General features: G+C 45.1%; 1 pseudogene; it reads left to right on the top strand.

The window, feature by feature from the left end:
• Window positions 1-15,844: 15,844 nt before the first annotated feature.
• On the top strand, window positions 15,845-16,214 carry LOC124895507 (annotated as a pseudogene).
• The last annotated feature ends 688 nt before the right edge of the window (window positions 16,215-16,902 follow it).

The following is a 16,902-nucleotide window of genomic DNA, read 5'->3' as shown; positions in this document are numbered from 1 at the left end:
GACCTGTGGACAGCAAAGGAAAACTTCACATAAAAAAAAAAAGCAGCTCTTGGACTGAATGTGACGCATGGGAACTTTTTCCCGGGCAAACTCAATATTTTTAAATAGTCAAGGATGCAGTAGCAATTTATTAGAGAAGGATGTTAGTAAAAGCATGATTGCTGAATTTTTAGTTCATTATTCACATTCTGTATTATTTTGAAAACAAGAAGAATAGCGGCTTAGCTTGAGGACAGAGAGAGAGAAACATGTTTCTCTCTTAATTTCGCTAGTCACTTTCATCACCAAGATCGTTCTAAGTTTTGGTATGATGAATATTTCTATGTTGATTTCTGTTTTATTCATGAATAGCTAAGCTTATCTGTTAGGGTTATGGAAACCTTGTAGTATACTCTCTATTGCTATGGGTTTTTGAATTTATGATGTGTTAATCCACTTATATCATTACTCTCTTCATTTTGATTGAATTCTCATGGTTGCAAACATAGGGAATGCGCCATTATAGCAATAACTTGTTTGATAGAAAATTTACTGTTTGGAAAAGATAGTGTGACGAGAAAATAGGGTTTCCAACCTCTATTTTACACGTTAATACCTTAGCAGGATTAACTTCTTGGAGAGTTCGTACAATTTGTTGCACACTTTGGATTAGAAAGAACTAAGGTGAATAAATCCTTAATGGATGAAAAATATTTGGATTTAGAATTAGAATATGTCTCTCTATAAGTGCATGCATGTATAAAATCCGTATTACTCATAGTTAATAGAGAAGTAGAAGCTACAAGATGGACATAACCCTAACTTGTCATTCTCTATGATCAAATATAATTACACATATCATCTCATCGTTGCACTGATAATATTATTGTGCACTTAAACCAAACCCTCTTATCTTGGAACCTTAGACCAACAGTCTAATAATAATCGCAATACTTAGTGATCATAGTATTCCCTGTGGGATTCGACACCCAACCCAGTTGGGTTCTATATTTGGCAATGACCGCTTACACTTTCTAACGAGAGTTGTAATTTGAGCGTATCAGGATTCGACCCCCAACCCAGTTGGGTTCTATATTTGACAGCGACCGCTTGCACTTTCTGATGAGAGTTGTAATTTGGGCGTATCAATTTTTTTCGTACGCTCTATGCTAGACTGCAAGTCAAAGAGTAGGTGGGAAACGACTCTGTTTTCTTCTACTTTTGTTTTTAAGGTTTTCTCTTATATTATAAATACCCCTGATGTACTTTTTAGTAGAAGATACACACTTTTGATACTCACAAACATATTTTGATTTCAAGATCTGTCTTTTATTTTGGGATTTTCTTGTATTAACTCAGTTGATTAATCAAGTTACGATTTTAGGTTTAAATTTATCTGACCATTGCGACTTCATCTAAGCCTTCAATCTTGAATTTTATTGATTTTTACACAAGTATGAGCAGCTAAAAACCCATAGTTAGGGTTGGCCAAACCCTGGCTAATTGACAAAGTAGGGGAAGTATGATTGTTGAATTAAACTAATACCCATGGCATGTATTGCATTATCTTTATTATAATAGTTGGTTGCAAACGTTAGGATCCTGCCTATATATTGCTACTTACTCATAAAGAGAAGTAGTGACTAGGAAAAGATAATGACCATAGTAATTTGGGAGTTAATTGTCGATCCATTGCCACATAATAGAATATAGTGAATGGTCATTAGCTTTAGGGCTACTTGTCGGATGGATCGGATGGACCATTACACTTAACGGTTTGGCTTAACGATTATCGATTTTAAAATATACAAATTCACTAGACAACCGATAAGATATCGGTTGGTTCGATAACGGATAAATAATTATCGGGCGATTATTAGACGGCTTATCAGACATCCATAATTCCTACTTGAATGGGTCTCAAAACCAGAAAAAAATAGAATAGAACATTCTTTTCTTTTCACAATGACAATATTAGAATAGTTTTATTTTAAATAGTTTCATGGACCTAAATGTATATAATCACTCATGTAGTTGTAGATGGGCAAGGATTTATTGCAATGAGCATTACCTTTAAGAACACAGCAGGAGCAGCCAAGTTATAAGTTGTAGCCATTCATAAAGGCAAACACAACTAAGAATATTATTGATTAGTTAATAGTATTAGCAAGTGCAGGAATGCTAATACTTTTGATTCAATATTATCGTCACTGTGGAATAGTATTAGCTTGTGCAGGAATGCCAATACTTTTGACAACTAAGAAATTAAGAATCTCAATATTTATCTAAAAACAAAACAAAATACTAAGTTATCTCACTCTACCTAAACCCTATCAATAATGGGGAGCATCCATAAAAATTGACCGTGGTGTGTTGAGGATAATTGGGAGCATCCTAGTGAGGTCCATTTTGGTGGGTAGGGCCATTTGGGTGGTCAAACGGGCAAAATGGTGCAAATGGAGTATTTTCCAGCACCATTGGTGTGTAATAGCCTACAGTTTTGGGGGTGGGCCTGGGATCTGGGTGTGTCGTAGGCTGAAAATCGATCAGGACATGTCAGGGAGGCTGGGATACATCCTAATGTGGTCTCTTTGGGTGGGTGGGAGTATTTGGGTGGTCAAACGGGCGAAACAGTGCAAACAAAGTATTTTTGGGCCAAATCGATGTGCTATAGCCCATGGTTCTAGGGGTAGGGGCGAGGTCTGAGCGTTTTGGGGGATACAAATTGATTGGGGCATGCCAGGGAGGTTAGGGATTGACCTAGTATGGGACGTTTGGGTGGCTAGGGCCATTTAGGTAGTAAAATAGGAAAAATGGTGTAAATAGGGAAATTTTAGGCAAAATTGATATGTTGTAGCCCATGGTTCTAGGTGGGCTTGGGGTTCGGGTATTTCGCGGGTTAAAAATAGATTGGGGAATGCCAGGGAGGCTAAAGAGCATCCTAGTGTGGTCTGTTTAGATGGGTGGGGCCATTTGGGTGATATAACGGGCAAAATGGTGTAAATGGGGCATATTTGGGCCAAATTAGTATGTTATAGCCCTCAGTTATGGGGTGGGCCTGGGGCGATCCAGGGAGGCTAGGGAGCATCCTAGTGTGGTCCATTTGGGTAGGGATAAAATGGTGAAAATGGGGCATTTTTAGGCCAAATCGGTGTGCTATAGTCCACAATTTTAGGGGTAGGCTCGAGATTTAGGTGTGCCGTAGGCCAAAAATTGACTGGGCATGCTAGGGAGGTTGGGAAGCTTCCCAGTATGGTCGGTTTAGGTGGTCGGTCCCATTTGGGTGGCCAAACTGGTGAAATAGCTCAAATAGGGCATATTCGAGCCAAATCGATATGCTATAGCTCACGGTGCTGGGGGTAGCCTTGAAGTCTAGGCATTTTATGGGCCAAAAATCTATCAGGGCATGTTGGGAGGTTGGGGATTGGCTTAGTATGGGTCGTTTGGGTCGGCGGGGCCATTTCTGTGGTCAAATAGGCGAAACAATATCAACAGAGATATTTTTTGTCTAAATCGGTGTGCTATAGCCAATGGTTTTTGTGGTGGTTCCAGGCGTGTCATGGGCCAAAAATTAATTGGGGCATGCTAGGAAGGCTGGAGAGTATCCTAATGTGGTCCGTTTGGGTGGAAGGGGCCATTTGGGTTGTCAAACGGGAAAAATAGTGCAAACAAGGTGTTTTTGGGCCAAATTAGTGTGCTACAAAACACGGTTCTAGGGTGGGCCTGGGGTCTGGGCATGTCGTGGGCCAAAAATTGATTGGGGCATGCTAGAGAGGCTGAGGAGTGTCCAAGTATGGTCCTTTTTGATGAGCGGGTCCCTTTGGGTGGTCAAACGGGAGAAATAATGCAAATGGGGTATTTTTGGGTCGAATCGGTGTCCTATAGCCCACAATTTTGGGGGTAGGCTCGGAGTCCGGGGGTTTCTTAGGTCAAAAATTAACTGAGGCATGCTAGGGAGGCTAAGGAGCAACCTAGTGAGGACCGTTTGGGTTGACAGGGCCATTTGGGTTGTTGAATGGGCGAAACAGTTTAAATGAGGTATTTTTGGGCCAAATTGGTGTGATATATCCCACAGTTCCTGGGGTGGATCTAGGGTTTGGGCATGCCGTGGGCCGAAAATTTACCGGGGCATGCCAGGGGGACTAAGGAGCGTCTTAGTGTGGTCCATTTTGGTGGGTGAGGCCATTTTGGGGGTAAAACAAGCAAAACAATGCAAATGGGGCATTTTCTCGCTAAATCGATGTGCTATAGCCCACAGTTATGGGGATGGGCATAGGGTTGGGTGTACCATGGGTTAAAAATTAATCGGGGTATGACAGAGAGGCTAGGGAGCTTCTTGGGGCTATTTGTTTGGGTGGGTGTGGCAATTTATGTGGTCAAACGGGTAAAATGGTGAAAATGGGGCATTTTCGAGCCAAATCAGTGTGCTATAACCCATGGCTCTGAGGGTGGGCTAGGGGTCCGGGCATGTCGTGTGCTGAAAATCGATCGGGGCATGCTAGGGAGGCTGGAAAGAGTCCTATTGTGGTCTTTTTGGGTAAGCAGGGCCATTTTGGTGGTCAAACGGGCAAAACAGTGCAAACGGGGTATTTTTGGGCCAAATCATTGTGCTATAGCCTATAGTTCCAGGGGTGAACTCGGGGTTCAAACGTATCATAGGTTGAAAATTGATCGAGGCATGCCAGAGAGGTTGGGCAGTAGTGTGGTCTGTTTGGGTGGTAGAGGCTATTTGTGTGGTCAAACGAGCGAAACAGTGCAAACGGGGCATTTTTAGGCCAAATCATTGTGCTATAGCCCATGGTTCCATGAGTAAGCTTTGGTTCCAGGCATGTCGCGGGCTAAAAAATTTGACTAGGCCATGCCAGGGAGGTTTTAGCATCCTAGTGTGGTCTGTTAGGGTGGGCAAGGCCATTTGGGTGGTCAAACGAGAGAAACAATGCAAATGGGGGCATTTTGGGCTAAATTGGTGTGTTATAGCCCACGGTTCTAGGGGGTGAGCTTAGGGTCCGGGTGTGTCGTAGGCCAAAAATTGACCTAGGCATTTTAGGGAGGCTGAGAAGCGTCCTTGTGAGGTCAGTTTGGGTAGGCAGAGCCATTTGGTGGTCAAACGGGCAAAATGGTGTAAACAGGGCATTTTTGGGCCAAATCAGTGTGCTATAGCCGATAGTATCAGGCGTGGGGCTAGGGTTCGGGCGTGTTATGGGTCAAAAATTGACTGAGGCATTCCAGAGAGGTTGGGAAGCATCCTAGTGTACTTCGTTTGGGTGATGGGGCCATTTGGATTATCAAACAAGCAAAACGGTGTAAATGGGGCATTTTTGAGCCAAATTGGTGTGCTATAGCCCACGGTTCTGGGCATGGCCTTGGGTTCAGGCGTGTTGTGCACTAAAAATCGACTGAGGCATGCTAGGGAGGTTTGGGATTGGCCTAGTATGGGTCGATTGGGATGGCGTGCTATTTGGGTGGACAAACGGGCAAAACTGTACCAATGGGAGTGTTTTCGAGCAAAATTGGTATGCTATAACCTACGGTTCTGGAGGTAGGCCCGAGGTTCGGGCATGATGTGAGCTAAAAATTAACCGAGGTATGCCATGGAGGCTCAGGCGTATCTTAGTGTGGTCCGTTTGGATGGTCGAGGTGATTTGGGTTGTCGAACGGGAAAAACGGTGCAAATGGGGCATTTTTAGGCCAAATTGGTGTACTACTATAGCCTACGGTTCTTGGGGTGGGCCCAGGCTCCGAGCGTCTCGTGGGCTAAAAATCAATCGGGACATGCCAAAGAGATGGGGAGGGTCCTAGAGTGGTCCACTTGGGTGGATGGGGCAATTTCGGTGGTCAAACAGGCGAAATAGTGCAAACGGGGCATTTTTTAGCCAAGTCAGTTTACTATAGCCTACGGTTCTGGGGGTGGGCCCGGAGTCCAAGCATTTCGTGGGTTGAAAATAGACCACGGCATGCTATGGAGGCTTGGGATCCTCCTAGTGTGGTCCATTTGGGTGAGCATGGCCATATGGGTGGTCAAACGGGCGAAACGATGTACATGGGGCATTTTCGAGCTAAATCGGTGTGCTATAGCCCATGCTTTCGAGGGTAGGCCTGGGGTTCGGACGTACTATGGGCCAAAAATCAATTAGGGTGTGTCAGGGAGGCTAGGGAGCATCCCAGTCTGATCTATTTGGGTGGGTGGGGCCGTTTGGGTGGTCAAACGGGTGAAATGATACAAACGGGACATTTTCAAACCAAATCGGTGTGCTATAGCCTACGGTTCCAAGGGTACGCCCAACGTCCGTGCATGTCATGGTTGAAAATCATTCAGGGCATGCTAGGAAGGCTGGGAAGCATCGTAGTGAGGTCCGTTTGGGTGGGAAAGGCTATTTGGGTGGTCAAACGGGCAAAATGGTACAATTGGGGCATTTTTAGGCTAAATTAGTATGTTATAGCCCGCGGTTTTAGGGGTGGGCCTGGGACCAGGTATGCTGTAGGTCAAAAATTGACCGAGGAATACTAGGGAGGTCGGGGATAGGCCTAGTATGGGCCATTTGGGTTGACGTGGCCATTTGGGTGGTCAAATAAGCGAAATGGCTCCAACAGGGTTTTTTGTAGCCAAATCGGTGTGCTATAGCCAATGGTTCCTGGCGTTCTGTGGCCAAAAAACATTTGAGGCATGCCAGGGAGACCAGGGATCATCCTAGTGTGGCCCGTTTGGGTATATGGGGCCATTTTTAGAGTCAAATAAGAGAAATGGTGCAAACGGGGTATTTTCAGGCCAAATCGATGTGCTATAGCCCACGGTTCTGGGGTGGGCCCAGGTATGAGAACTCTATGGGCCAAAAATATATCAGGGCATGTCAAGGAGACTGGGGAGCATTCTATTATGGTCTGTTTGTGTGGGCGGTTCCATTTTGGTGGTCAAATGAGCAAACCAGTGCAATCGGAGCATATTCGGGCCAAATCGATGTGCTATAGCCCACGGTTCTGAGTGTGGGCCTAGGTTACGGGCGTGCCGTGGGCCAAAAATTAACTGAGGCATGTCAAGGAGGCTAGAAAGCATCCTACTGTGGTCCGTTTAGGTTGGTGAGGCCATTTAGGTGGTCAAACGGGTAAAACGGTGCACATGGGGCATTTTAAGGCCAAATCGATGTGCTATAGCCCACTTTTTGTGGGGGGGGGGGGGGGGGGGGGGGGCAGGCTCTAGGTGTGCCGTGGTCCAAAAATAGACTGTGGCATACCAGAGAGGCTGGGAAATATCTTAAAGTGGTCCGCTTGGATGGGCGAGGCCATTTGGGTGGTCAAACAACTAAAACAGTGTAAATGGGGCATTTTATGGGACATATTGGTGAGCTATAGCCCACGGTTCCGGGGGTGGGCCTGGGGTCCGATTGTACCGTGGCTCGAAAATCAACTGTGGCATGCTAGAGATGCTGGAGAGCATCTTAGTGTGGTCCATTTGGGTGGGCAGGGCCATTTTGGGTGGTCAAACGATGCAAATTGAGCATTTTTTGGCCAAAGCGGTGTGCTATAGCCTACAGTTCCAGAGGTGGACCCGAGGTTCGAGCATGCCATAGGCTGAAAATCAATCCGAGCATGCCAGGGAGGTTGGGGAACATCCTATTGTGGTCCACTTGGTTAGGAGATGCCATGTAGGTAGTAAGACGGGCTAAACGGTGCAAACGGAACATTTTTGGGCTAAATTGGTGTGCCATAGCCTATGATTTTGGGGGTGGGCTCGGGATCTGGGCATGCTATCGGTTGAAGTTAATTGAGGTGTGCCAAGAAGGCTGGGAAGCATACTAGTGTGTTCTGTTTGGATGGGTGGGGCCATTTGAGTGGTCAAATGGGAAAAATGGTGCAAACGGGCATTTTCGATCCAAAGCAGTGTGCTAAAGCCCACGATTTTGGGGTTGGGCGTAGGGTCCGAGCATTCCGTGGGTCAAAAATCATCTGAGGCATGCTAGAGAGGCTGAGGAGAATCCAAGTTTTGTCCATTTGGGTGGGCGTAGCCATTTCGGTTGTCAAACGGGCAAAACAGTGCAAACGGGGTATTTTTGAGCCAAATCGGTATGCTACAGCCCATGGTTCCAGGGTTTGGACGTGCCGTGGGATGAAAATTGGTTGAGGTGTGCCAGGGAGGCTGGGGAGTGTCCTAGTGTGGTCTGTTTGGGTGTTCGACACAATTCAAGTTGTCAAACAAGAAAATGGTGCAAATGAGGCATTTTTTGGCTAAATCTGTGTGCTATAGACCACGATTCTGGGGGTGGGCTTGGGGTCCGAGTGTGCCATTGCCAAAACCTTTCGGGGCATGCTAGAAAGGTTGGGGAGTATCCTAGTGCAGTCCGTTAGGGTGGGATGGGCCATTCGAGTGGTCAAACAGACGAAATGATATAAAAGGGGAATTTTCGGGCCAAATCGATGTGCTATAGCCAACGGTTCTGGGGGTGGGCTCGGGCTTCGGGCGTGCCGTGGGCCAAAAATTGAATGAGCTGTGCTAGGGGGGCTGGGGAAGGTCCTAGAGTGGTCCGTTTGGGTGGGCGTAGCCATTTGGGTGGTCAAACAGGCAAAACGGTGCAAATAGGGCATTTGTTAGCCAAATGGGTGTGCTATAGCCTATGGTTTCGGGGGTGGATCCGGGGTCCGAGCGTGCTATGGGACAAAAATAGACCATGGCATGCTAGGGAGGCTGGGGAGCATCCTAGTATGGTTCTTTTCAGAGACCGGGGTTATTTGGGTGGTCAAACGAGCGTAACAGTGCAAACGGGGCATTTTCGAGCCAAATCAGTGTGATATAGCCCACGGTTTTGGGGTAGGACGGCGGTCCGGGTGAGCCATGGGCCAAATATTGATTAGAGCATCTCAGTGAGGTTTGGGAGCATCATAGTGTTGTCCGTTTGGGTGGGCGGGGCCATTTGAGTAGTCAAACAGCCTAAACAGTGCAAACATGCCTGAGCCTCGAGAATCGTGGGCCATAGCACACCGATTTGGTCCAAAAATACCCCGATCTAGCTGTTTCGACTGTTTACCACCCAAATAGCCCCACCGACCCTAATGGCCCATACTAGGCTACTCCTCAGCCTTTTAGGATCCTCGGTAAATTTATCTCTAAAAATGCCCGAGCCCTAGGCCCACCTCCAAAACCATAGGCTATATCATGCCGATTTGGCTCGAAAATGCCTATTCGCACCATTTCTCCCATTTGACCATCCAATGGCCCCGTCAACCCCAACGGCCCACACCAGGCCACTCCTCAACCTTCCGGAAGGGGAAAGTTGATTTTTTGCCCAAAACATAATCGGGGCCCCACGTCCACCCCTGAAACCGTGGGCTATAGCAAATTAATTTGGCCCGAAAATGCCTCATTCGCACTGTGTCTCCTGTTTGAATACCCAAATGGCCCCATCAACCCCAATGGACCACACTAGGCACACCCTTGGAACCCTGGGCCCCATTTTGCTCGTTTGACAACCCAAATGGCCCTGCCCACTCGATTGGTCCACACTAGGCTTCTCTTTAGCCTGTCTGGAGGCCTCTAATCTGAGGGACTAAAACATGTCCGAGCCCCAGACCTACCCCCAGAACCGTGGGCTATAGCACATCGATTGGGCTCGTAAATTCCCCGTTCATGCCGTTTTACCAGTTTGACCACCTAAACAGCCCCTTCGACCCTAACGGTCTAAAATCCCCCACTCTTCAGTCCTCATGGGAACCCCTGATCGATTTTTGACCCAAAACATGCTCAAGCCTCGAGCCCACATCCAAATCCGTGAGGTATAGCACACTAATTAGCCAAAAAATGGCCCATTCGTGCCGTTTCTCCCTCTTGACCAACCAAATGGCCCCGCCAAACCCAATGACCCACACTTTCCTACTCCTTAACTTACCTGGGATCCTTCAATCTATTTTTGAACAAAAAAATATCTGGGCTCTAGGCCCACCCATAAACCGATTTAACTCGAAAATGCCCCGTTAACGCTATTTCACCCGTTTGACCACCCAATTAGCCCCACTGACCCCAAAGTCCCACACTAGGCTGCTCCTTAGCCTGATTGGGGGCCCCAATCAATTTTCAACCCAAAATACGCTCAACACCTGGGCCCACCTCTGGAATTGTGGGCTTTAACACACTATTTAGCTCTAAAATGCCTCGTCTGTCCGTTTCTCCCCTTTGACAACCCAAATGGCCTCGCTAACCCCAACGTCCCACACTAGCCTTCTTCTCAGCTTACCTTAAGGCCTTTGATTTATTTTAGTCCCAAAATAAGCTCAAGCCTCGGGTCCATCCTCGAAATCGTGGGCTAGAGCACACCGATTTATCAAGAAAATGCCCCGTTTCTGTTGTTTCGCTGGTTTGACCATCCAAATTACCCAGACATCCCCAACGACCCACACTAGGTCGCTTCTCAGCCTTCCTGGGGGCCCCAGTCAATTTTTATCCCAAAACACGCCCGGACCCTTGGCCTACCCCTAGAACCGTGGGCTATAGCACATCGATTTGGCCTAAAAATGAGTCGTTCAAATTGTATCTCTTGTTTGACCACTCAAATAGCCCTATCGGCCCCAATAGTCCACACTAAGTTGCTCCTCAGCCTTCCTAGGGCCCTTGATCAATTTTTGGCCCAAAATACGCTCAGGCTCGGGCACACTCTTAGAACCATGGGCTATAGCCTCGTACACACCATTTTGCCCTTTTGACCACACAAATCATCTCGCCGACCTTTACGGCCTACAATAGGTATCTCCTCACCCTGGCTGGGGGCCTTCGATTAATTTTTGGAACAAAATATGCTCCAACCTTAGACCACCTCAAAATCGTGGGCTATAGCACACGGATTTAGCCTGAAAATGCCCAATTCATGTCGTTTCTCTTGTTTGATGATCCAAATGGCCTCGCCAACTTAACGGCCCTCACTAGGCCACTACTTAGCCTGTCTTGGGCCTCTAATTGATTTTTGGCTGAAAATACGCTCGGCCCCAGGACCTTCCCTGGAACCGAGGGCTATAGCACACCAATTTGGCCTGCAAACGCCCCATTAGCATCGTTTTTCACATTTGGCCATGCAAATGGCCCCGCCAACCACAAAAACAAATACTAGGCCGCTCCTTAGACTTCCTGGGGGTTCTTGACCAATTTTTAGCCCAAAACACGCCTGGGTCCCGAACCTACCCCCGTAATCGTGGGCTATAGCACATTGATTTGGCCCTTAAATTTTCTATTCGTGCCATTTTTCCTTTTTGACCACCCAATTATCCCCGTCGACCTCAACGACCCATACTAGGCTACTCCTCAGCCTGTCTGGGGGTTTGGTGGATTTGCGACCCAAAACACGCCTAGGCACCATGCTCAACCTCGAAACCATGGGCTATAGCTCACCGATTTGGTTCGAAAATGCCCCACTAGGTACCATGTTGTTTTGCCTATTTGACCACCCAAATGGCCTTGGCGATCCCAAATGCCCATACTAGGCTGCTCTTCAGCGTGCTTGGAAGCCCGCAATAAATTTTTATACAAAACACACTCGGGCCTTGGGTCCACCCCTGGATTGTGGGATATAGCACATCGATTTGGCCAGAAAATGCCTCATTCTCGTTATTTTGGCCCTTTGACTACACAAATGGCCCCACCAACCCCAATGACCCGTACTAGGCTGCTCTTAGCCTGCCTATGGGCCTCCTATTGATTTTTGGCATAAAATATGCCCGAACCCCGGGATCACCCCTGAAATCGTGGGCTAGGGTGCACCGATTCGGCACACAAATGTGTCGTTCATGCCGTTTTGCTTGTTTGACCACACAAATTAGTTCGCCAACCCCAATGACCCATAATAGGACACTCCTCAGCCTGCCTGGGGGGTCTTAGCTGATGTTTAGCCCAAAACACCCCCGATATCACCTCCGAAATTGTGGGATATAGAACATCGACTTGGCTCGCAAATGCATCGTTCATGCCGTGTTACTTGTTTGACCATACAAATTACCCCACAAATCTCAATGGCCCATACTAGGCTGCTCCTCAGCCTGCCTGGCAGCCCCGATAGATTTTTCAATCCAAAACACGCCTGAGCCTTAGCCCCACCCCCAAACCGTGGGCTATAGCACACTGATTTGGCCCAAAAATGCCCCATTCACGTTGTTTCGCCCTATTGACCAAACAAATGGCCATGCCGACCTAACCGACCCATACTAGGCTGCTTCTTGTCTGGCTTGGGGGCGTCCAATTGATTTTTGGCATAAAAAAATCCCGAGCCACGGGCCCACCCCAATACCATGGGCTATAGCACACCAATTTGACCCAAAAATGCCCCGTTAGCACCATTTTGCGTGTTTGACAACCCAAATGGCCCCACCGACCCTAATGGATGTACTATGCATTTCCTCATCCTGCCTGGAGGGCCTCAGTCAATTTTTAGCCCAAAACATGCTCAGTCCCAAGGCCCACTCCTAGAACCGTGGGCTATAACACATCGATTTGGCCCAAAAATGTCCCATTCTTGCATTTTTGCCCCCTTGACCACCCAAATGGCCCCGCCAACCCCAACAACTAACACTACGCTGCGTCTCAACCTGCTTGGGGGCCCTCAATCAATTTTTGGCTTAAAATACACCTGAGCCCCGGGCCTACCTCTAGAACCACAGGATATAACATATCAATTTAGCCCAAAAATGCCCCATTAATGCTGTTTCGTTCGTTTGACCACCAAAATTGCTCGCTGACCACAACAGCACATACTAGGCCGCTTTCAACCCGCTTGGGCACTCTTGGTCAATTATTGGCATAAAACACGCATTGGCCTCAGTCCCACCCCCGAAGCTGTGGGCCATAGCACACTAATTTAGCCCAAAAATGCCCCATTCACGCTATTTTGCCTATTTGACCACCCAAATTGCCCCGCTGACCCTAACAACTTACATTAGGCTGCTCTTTAGCCTACTTGGGAGCCCCAGATCAATTTTTGGTGCAAACCGCGCTCGAACCCTGGGCCCACCTCTAGAATCGTGGGCTATAGCATATCGATTTAGCTTGAAAATGCCCCATTCTCATCGTTAATCCCTTTTGACAACCCAAATAGCTCCATCAACCCTAACATCACACACTAGGCCACTCCTCAGCCTTCTTATGGGTCTGAATCAATTTTTGGCCCAAAATACGCTCGAGCCCCCATCCCACCCCCTAGAATCGCAAGCTATAGCACATTAATTTGGCTCGAAAATGCCCCATTCGTGCCATTTTGCTTGTTTAACCACCAAAATTGCCCCACCGACCCCAACAGCCCACACTAGGCCATTCCTCAGCCTGTCTGGGAGGCCCCAATCAATTTTTGGCCCAAAACATGCCTTAGGCTTTGGCCCACTGCCAAAATCGAGGGCTATAGCATATCAAATTAGCCCAAAAATGCCCTGTTTGTGTTGTTTCGCCCGTTTGATCTCCCAAATGGCCCTGCAAAACCCAACGACCTATACTAGTTCGCTCTTCAGCATGTGTGAGGTCCCTCAATTGATTTTTGGCCCAAAAGATGCCCAAGCCCTGGGCTCGCCCATAGTATCCTGGACTATAGCACATCGATTTGGCTCAAAAATACCTTATTTGCACTATTTTACCCATTTGACCACTCAAAATAGACCCGTCGACTCTAACGCCCCATACTACCTGGGGGCCTCCGATTGATTTTTGGCCCAAAAGATGCCCAGACCCGAGCCCACCCCTAGAATCGTGGGCTATAGCCCACCGATTTAGCCTGAAATTACCCCGTTCACACCATGTCACTCTTTTTACCACCTAAATGGCCCCGTTAACCTTAATAGCCCACATTAGGCCACTCCTCAGCTACCAAGGGGCCCTCGGTCAATTTTTTGCCCAAAACACGCCTAGCCCCGCGCCCACCCAAGATCCGTGGGCTATAGCTCATGAATTTTGGCCCTACGCCCTGTGCCAGACCACAGGTACAAAGATCATTTGGCAAACATTCTCGTATTTCATCCAGGCTTTGTTTTTAGGGTTTTCTCTTATATTATAAATACCCCTTATGTACTTTTTAGTAGAAGATACACACTTTTGATACTCACAAACATATTTTGATTCCAAGATCCGTCTTTTATCTTGGGATTTTCTTGTATTAACTTCAGTTGATTAATAAAGTTACGATTTTGGGTTTTAATTCATCTGATCATTGCAACTTCATATAAGCCTTCAATCTTGAATTTTGTTGATTTTTGCACAAGTATGAGAGGCTAAAACCCATAGCTAGGGTTGGTCAAACCCTGGCCGATTGAGGAAGTAGGGGAAATGTGATTGTTGAATTGAACCAATACCCATGGCATGCATTGCATTATCTTCATTATCATAGTTTTCTTAGCAGTTGTAAACATTAGGATCTTGCCTAGATATTGCTACTTACTTATAAAGAGGAGTAGTGCCTTCGAAAAGATAATGATAGCAGTAATTTGGGAGTTAATTGTCAATCCATTGCTGCATAATAGAATATAGTGAATGGTCATTAGCTTTAGGGCTACTTATCGGACGGATCGGATGGACCATTACACTTAATGATTTTGCTTAACGGTTATCGATTTTAAAATATACAAATCCACTAACCAACCGATAAGATATTGGTTGGTTCAGTAACGGATAAACAATTATCGAGCGGTTATTGGAAGGTGTATCAGACATCCACAATTCCTACTTGAATACGTCTCAAAATCAGAAAACAAAATAGAATAGAACATTCTTTTCTTTTCACAGTGACAACATCAGAATAGTTTTATTTTAAATAGTTTCATGAACCTAAATGTATATAATCACTTATGTAGTTGTAGATGGTCAAGGATTTATTGCAATGAGCATTACCTTTAAGAACACAGTAGGAGCAGCCAAGTTACAAGTTGTAGCCATTCATAAAGGCAAACACAACTAAGAATACTTTTGAGTAGTTAATAGTATTAGCTAGTGCAGGAATGCTAATACTTTTGATTCAATATTGTTGTCACTTTGGTAATAGTATTAGCTAGTGAAGGAATGCCAATAATTTTGACAACTAAGAAATTAAGAATCTCAATATTTATCTAAAAAAACAAAATACTAAGTGATGTCACTCCACCTAAACCATATCAATAATCAATTCTCTTGGAAAAGAATCTATTCTTTTGCGCAACAGCTTTTGCACAATATACTCAGAAAAATGTTTTTTTTCCTTGAATTGAACAATCTCAAGTCTCAACTTTGAAAGATGTAGCAGCCACAAGACTAACTTTTACACAGGAATCTACTTTTCCGCACTTTAAATTGATGATAGTCCCATAATTCTGTCATTGACAATGAAAACCAAATATTAATAAACATTTTCAAGTAAAATATAGCTCAAGAAGAACGATTAGTGAGTACAAATACATGTAGCTCCATTTAAACCCATCTTAATTCAATAGTTAAAAACTTAAGTTCTCTACATGTTGTTGGCATATAAATATTTAACAAGATGCAAACGTACAAACGACGATGACAATAACAAAAACTCATAGTAACCTTACGTTCTATTTGATTGCAAAGATCTTCTATTACCATTTTTATATATTCACCTACATAAAGAAGAGAGGGAAAAGTAAGAACAAAGAAAACCCCCGCTTGGAATCTTTTGAGAATACAATAACAATAACTACACTCAATCTCAATCTAGTTAGACTCGACTGTATGGATTCTCACATTCATGCTCTATTTAACCCCGTCTCAATCCAATATTTGAAGATTTAGGTTCCCTAGTATTATAAGTACCAATATATTCTCTAACAAGAACAAAACACACCTAACATAAATTGGACCACTAGGGCACTGCGAGTACTTGCATGAAAATTAGAATTTCTATGCTCAGCCGCACAATAGGGAATGTGGCGGATGTATGAAGGATGGAACGAGATTTTAAATATCCAAAAGTTTCAAAGAATTGTTTCCTATACTGGATTCTACTGCTTTATAACAGTCATCACATATGCGTACCCCAACAACACAACTAGAGCCGGGTACTCGAGAGCTAACTAATTCTATGCTTCTTATCCGGCTGGAACAGAGCTTCTTACGGACACCACTAAGTTATATAAAGCAGCACTGGGGAATGTTTTTGAAGAAGATGAATGGGGACTGGTTGAATGGTGCATCCTGGCTAAACATTTTAAACGTCATGGAAAATCACCATACGCAATCATGCTCAATACATAGCGCACCTCACTTCTAATGACAACTAGACGGAAGTGGCTAGAGGGAGGATAGTAGCAGTAAACTTCTCCATTGCTAAAGAATGGACAGCTCTCATTTACTTGAGCAAGTTTAAAACAAAGCAAGAAGTTAATTTATGTAGATGTAGACTTACTAATAGAATCATTAAACTTGTAATTTCTTGGGTCCTAACATGTATTGGCTTTGTGAAACACATTTTCTACTAATATTTTAAGAATGTTTTGACCACCAATAAACATACTCTCTTAACTAAAACTAAATCCTTCCAGAGATTAGTGAAGGAAAGCTATCAGTTCAAATACTCAACGACAATGATACAAAACATAGGCTGCAGATTTCTATCATTGAAAATATTAGGCGTACTTCCAAGACCCCCTTTCTCTTACCCACTAATAACAAACACCAAGATTCTTCTACTGGAACTCGATCTTAATTTTTTTCAATCAGTTAAATTCAATCATCAACTTGAGAAGCTTAAATTCAATCATCACTTGAGAAGCTGCTACCATTACAAACTAATACATAATAAGAAATTACACCATAAAGATTGTTAGGTGAACAATAAATATAAACAAAACAAGATACCTCAAAGAACAAAACAAGACGAACAACCCTTCAGCTCACCACCGCCATGACAATATAAATATATAATACTCATTTGAATTAAGAACATAACAACCCCACTTAAAAAATCAATTCTAAAACATAAT

The sequence above is a fragment of the Capsicum annuum genome, unplaced genomic scaffold (assembly GCF_002878395.1).
Source record: "Capsicum annuum cultivar UCD-10X-F1 unplaced genomic scaffold, UCD10Xv1.1 ctg82760, whole genome shotgun sequence".
Lineage (NCBI taxonomy): Eukaryota > Viridiplantae > Streptophyta > Magnoliopsida > Solanales > Solanaceae > Capsicum > Capsicum annuum.
Note: the sequence above shows the minus strand (reverse complement) of the source record. Positions and strands in the feature narration are given on the sequence as shown.